Source organism: Lathyrus oleraceus, chromosome 7 (genome assembly GCF_024323335.1).
Source record: "Lathyrus oleraceus cultivar Zhongwan6 chromosome 7, CAAS_Psat_ZW6_1.0, whole genome shotgun sequence".
In the NCBI taxonomy this organism is placed as follows: domain Eukaryota; kingdom Viridiplantae; phylum Streptophyta; class Magnoliopsida; order Fabales; family Fabaceae; genus Lathyrus; species Lathyrus oleraceus.
Window position 1 is genome coordinate 363,898,416 of NC_066585.1, and position 6,088 is coordinate 363,904,503.

Genomic DNA, 6,088 nt, shown 5'->3' on the forward strand with positions numbered 1-6,088 from the left:
ATCGATTCATAAGTCCCTGTGGGATCGATATCTTTTAAAACTACGCGATAGAACTGTGCACTTGCAGTTTGTACCCATTCTCAACTCACACAGTCGAGCGATCAAGTTTTTGGCGCCGTTGCCGGGGACTTTTATTTAATCGATATCGTAACTCTTCCGTTACGCTGTAGAGACTAAGGTTTCTTTTTCTTCTATTCTTTCTTTCGTTGATTTGTATGCCACGCACTCGCTCTCAAGGCGAACCGCTCTATTTACGAATCAACGATATTGAACTATATCTCCGAGTCTTACGACGAATTCGGGAATATCGTGCTGCAAACAATCTCCCTCCTATAGAACTTCCTGATTTCAAAAACCTTTTTCCTTCGATAACCGAGATGGCAGAACCAGCTCGTGCTCTTAGAGATTACGCCGCTCCATCGCAAGATGAGCCGCATTCAAGTATTGCTCCACCCGCAATCGAAGCAAACAACTTCGAACTTAAACCTTCGCTGTTGCAGGCTGTGCAACAGAACCAATTCTCTGGAAATCCTACCGAGGATCCAAACCTTCATTTATCCGTATTTGTCCAATACGCTGATACTGTTAAAGCTAATGGTGTCACTTCAGAGGCAATTCGACTTCGTCTTTTTCCTTTCTCATTAAGAGATAGCGCTAGAAGATGGCTTCAATCTCTTCCTTCCAACTCAGTCACCACATGGAACGAGTTGAAGAAAGTTTTTCTTTCCCGATACTTTCCGCCAAGCAAAACAGCTATGTTAAGAGCCCAGATAAACGGATTTAAACAGAAAGACAACGAGTCTCTTTTCGAAGCATGGGAAAGATACAAAGATATGATGAGACTTTGCCCACACCATGGTTTGGAAGACTGGTTAGTAATTCACACATTTTATAATGGTCTCTTGTACAACACAAGGTTAACAATAGACGCCGCTGCAGGTGGTGCACTAATGAACAAACCTTATGCTGATGCTTACCAGCTTATCGAGAGCATGGCCCAAAACCACTATCAGTGGGGAACCGAACGAACAACGGTGGAAAAACCTCAAACGAAAACTGGCATGTACGAGATAAGCAACCTTGATCACGTTAATGCAAAAGTGGATGCTTTGGTCCAGAAAATTGAAAGTTTAAACGTATCACCTCCAGCCGCCGTGGTTGCTATAACTCAGAATTGCGAGGTCTGTGGAATCCAAGGTCACACTCCTACGGATTGTCAACTCTTGACAGGAATCCAAGCAGAGCAAGTAAACTATGCTCAAGGAAGCCCCTACTCGAATACCTATAACTCAAATTGGAAGAACCATCCAAACTTTTCATATAAGAGTAATAATGCTTTGTACGCACCTGGACAGTCTCCAAATCAAGCCCTAGCTATACCTCCGGGATATCAGAAACCGAACCCATCCATGCCTAACAATAACGCGCCTAGGAAATCCAACTTGGAAATCATGATGAAAAACTTTATAGCTTCCCAACAACAAACCAATAAAGATTTTTTAAACCAGAATGTACACACTGGCGAACAACTTAAACAACTAGCAAGCAAAGTAGATGCCTTGGCTACCCATAACAAAATGCTGGAAACACAAATATCACAAGTAGCTCAACAACAAGCACCTACTGCTGCCCCAACTGGTACATTCCCTGGACAGCCCCAACCTAACCCGAGAAGCCATGCTCATGCAATTATATTAAGAAGTGGAACGGAAGTGGAAGGACCGTCTGATCCCAGGATAGAAAACCAAAACCCTAAGAAATCAACTGAGGAAAGTGAACCTAAGGAAAAGGAAGAGAGTAATAAGGAAACCCTAGAAAAGAAGGAACCTTATGTACCTCCACCACCTTACAAACCACCTATCCCTTACCCTCAAAGGCTTGTTAAAACCAAAGATGCGGGCCAATTTAGAAAATTTGTTGATCTCCTTAAACAATTAAACGTTACAATTCCGTTCACCGAAGCTATTACGCAGATGCCCTCCTATGCTAAATTCTTAAAAGAAATTCTTTCTAATAAGAGGAAACTTGAAGATAGCGAAACCGTTACACTCCCTGCCGAATGTAGCGCTATAATCCAAAACATGCCTCCTAAACTCAAGGATCCGGGTAGTTTCTCTATACCCTGTCACATAGGAAAATTTGTCATCGACAAAGCCTTATGCGATTTAGGAGCCGGAATTAGCGTTATGCCTTTATCCATATGTAAGAAACTGGAAATGGGAGAATTAAGACCAACCAAAATGTCTGTGCAACTAGCAGATCGTTCCATAAAATATCCTGTAGGAATTCTTGAAAACGTTCCCGTACACATAGGTCAATTCTACATTCCAACTGATTTTACAATTATGGACATTAGAGAAGATGATATTACACCCATTATACTGGGAAGACCGTTTTTAGCAACTGCCGGTGCAATCATAGACGTAAAACGAGGACGACTCACCTTCGAAGTAGGTGAAGAGAAAATTGAGTTCATTCTTTCCCAATTCTTGAAAGCACCTGCAATAGAAGATACGTGTTACTTCATGGATATCATAGATGAATGCATAAAAGAAGCAGAATTAGGAGAAGACAAATCATCAGACTATCCTCTAAAAGACAAATCTAACCAATGTTTAGCAATAACACCGGATCCCACGCAATGTCTTAACAAACCAACCCCTGACCTGAAAACACTCCCCAAAAATCTGAGATATGAATTCCTAGACTTAGAACTTGAACGACCTGTGATAGTTAATGCAGACCTAGGAAGACTCGAAACAGAAAAACTCCTACATATCTTAAGAAAGTATCCAACCGCACTAGGTTACCACATCACTGATCTTAAAGGAATAAGTCCTTCTATTTGTATGCACCGCATCATGTTAGAAGAAGACTGTAAAACCTCTAGGGAACATCAGAGGAGACTAAATCCGATCCTGAGTGAGGTAGTAAAGAAGGAAATAACCAAGTTATTAGAAGCAGGTATTATATATCCTGTATCTGATAGCAAATGGGTTAGTCCTGTACACGTAGTACCAAAGAAAGGAGGCATAACCGTTATTGAAAACGAAAAAGGGGAAACTATAACTAAACGAATCGAATCGGGATGGAGAATGTGCATTGACTATAGGAAACTAAACAAAGCAACCCGAAAAGATCATTTCCCTTTACCATTCATTGACCAGATGTTAGAACGACTAGCAAAACATTCACATTTCTGTTATCTAGACGGTTATTCAGGCTTTTTCCAAATACCAATTCACCCTGATGACCAAGAAAAGACAACGTTCACATGCCCTTTTGGTACCTTCGCTTATAGACGAATGCCGTTTGGCCTGTGTAATGCTCCTGCAACCTTTCAAAGATGCATGATGGCAATTTTCGCCGACTTTCTCGAAAATATCATGGAAGTATTTATGGATGACTTTTCCGTATACGGACAAAGTTTTGAAGAATGCCTTCAAAACCTAGAAAGAGTTCTTGAGCGATGTGTGAAAGTAAACTTAGTACTTAACTGGGAGAAGTGCCATTTTATGGTGCAAGAAGGAATTGTTTTAGGACACATCATCTCGAACAGAGGAATTGAAGTAGACAAAGCCAAAATAGAAGTAATCGAAAACCTTCAACCCCCGAAAACTGTGAGAGAAGTACGAAGCTTCTTAGGACACGCCGGTTTTTACCGACGATTCATCAAAGACTTCTCTAAGATAACTAAACCTTTAACCGGACTATTGATGAAAGATGTTGATTTCATATTCGACGATAACTGTTTAAAAGCATTTCAAGCGCTTAAGCAAGCATTGATCTCCGCACCCATAATGCAGACACCCGACTGGAATGAACCATTCGAAATAATGTGCGATGCCAGCGATTATGCTGTAGGTGCTGTTTTAGGACAACGAAAGGATAAAAAGCTTCACGTTATATATTACGCAAGCAGAACCCTGGATGAAGCGCAAATGAATTACGCCACTACCGAGAAAGAACTCCTAGCAGTTGTATTTGCGCTAGATAAATTTCGTTCTTACTTGGTCGGAGCCAAAATAATAGTTTACACTGATCACGCTGCTATCAAGTACCTTTTAACAAAAAAGGATGCTAAACCTAGACTCCTAAGATGGATCTTGTTGCTACAAGAATTCGATTTAGAAATCAAAGACAAGAAAGGAACTGAAAACGTAGTAGCAGACCACCTCTCTAGACTTGAGAACCTTGAACCGGAAAGAACCTCAATTAACGATGATTTCTCGTACGATAAACTTATAGCTACTTTGGAAGAGAACAACTCCGACATGCAAGTAGAAACCACCTTAGCTATATCTGTCACACCATGGTACGCTGATCTCGTCAATTACTTAGCCGCCGGAATAATTCCGCCCACTTTATCCTACCAGCAGAAGAAACGATTCTTTTACGATATAAAACACTATTACTGGGACGATCCCTTACTTTTCAAAAAGGGCCCCGATGGTATTTTCCGTCGATGTATACCCGAAGAAGAGGTAGAAAATATAATCCAACACTGCCACTCCGCTCTTTATGGTGGACACACAAGTACATCCAAGACCTGCTCTAAAATCCTACAAGCCGGCTTTTATTGGCCAACTATATGGAAGGACGTACATGCGGCTATTAAGGAATGTGACAGATGTCAACGCACGGGAAACATATCTAGACGTGACGAGATGCCACAAAAAGGTATTTTGGAAGTAGAGATCTTCGACGTGTGGGGAATAGACTTCATGGGACCTTTTCCATCCTCTTTCGGTAACAAATACATACTCGTGGCAGTTGACTACGTATCAAAATGGATCGAAGCTATAGCTTCTCCAACAAATGACACCCGAGTAGTAACTAGACTCTTTAAGAATATAATATTTCCGAGATTTGGAATCCCAAGAATAGTAGTCAGTGATGGTGGATCGCACTTTATATCCAAGGTACTCGAAAAATTATTATTTAAATATGGCGTGAGACATAGGATAGCGACACCTTACCACCCTCAAACCAGTGGACAAGTGGAAGTATCTAACAGAGAAATCAAGCAAATACTAGAAAAAACAGTCGCCACTTCAAGGAAAGATTGGTCATTGAAATTACCAGAAGCTTTGTGGGCATACCAAACTGCTTATAAAACCCCCATAGGGACGACCCCATTCAAGCTCATATATGGAAAATCCTGCCACCTCCCGGTAGAGTTAGAACATAAGGCCTATTGGGCTATTAGAAACCTGAATCTAAACTATAAAGCCGCCGGTGAAAAGAGAATCCTTGACATAAACGAATTAGAGGAACTCAGAAGAGACGCCTATGAAAATGCCAGAATCTACAAAGAAAGAACAAAACAATGGCATGACAAGCGTATATCAAGGAAAATCTTCAAGCAAGGCGACGCAGTCCTTTTATTTAACTCTAGACTAAAGTTATTCCCGGGAAAACTACAATCCAGATGGTCAGGACCTTTTCATATCACTAACATCTTTCCCAGTGGAGCGATAGAAATTAAAGGAAAATCCACAGAACCGTTCACCGTAAACGGGAAACGTCTAAAACACTATCACTATGCGGAAACCAATGGAGATTCGCAAATCCTACACTTAGACGAAACGCCTCCAGGATTAATAGATTATATTTAACAGTTTCTTTGTCGAGCTTGCGACATTTAAACAAAGCGCTTAGTGGGAGACAACCCACGATTATTTTATTATTTCCTTTTATTATTATTATTATCTTCCTATTTCTTCCTTAATTATTCTTTTAATTTCTGTTTAGTATTCATTCCTAATTCATTTTAATTTAATAATAACTTTTCTTTCTTCTTTCGGCATTTGGCCAAATCCTGACTAAAACTCATGTTTTCTTTTCTCTAGCTAACACTAACCAGATGGGACATATTGATCGTATGGGTATCAAATTCAGAGGAATGGCTCAGAAACAAAAGTTTGAAGAACTAGCCACTAGAGAGATGCTACCTAGTTTATATGCTGATGATTGGGCTATGACTGCCCTTGGATTGAGACAAAGTGTCTTGTATTTGCTGAATCAGATAGGATGGGAGACATCCCCTATCCTGAGACATTTCACCACCTACCGGAGACTCACACTA

At 40.6% G+C, this 6,088-nt stretch overlaps 1 pseudogene; it reads right to left on the minus strand.

Annotated features, from left to right (window-relative positions):
* Positions 1 to 762: 762 nt before the first annotated feature.
* On the minus strand, positions 763 to 862 carry LOC127108891 (uncharacterized; annotated as a pseudogene).
* Between the last annotated feature and the right edge of the window lie 5,226 nt (positions 863 to 6,088).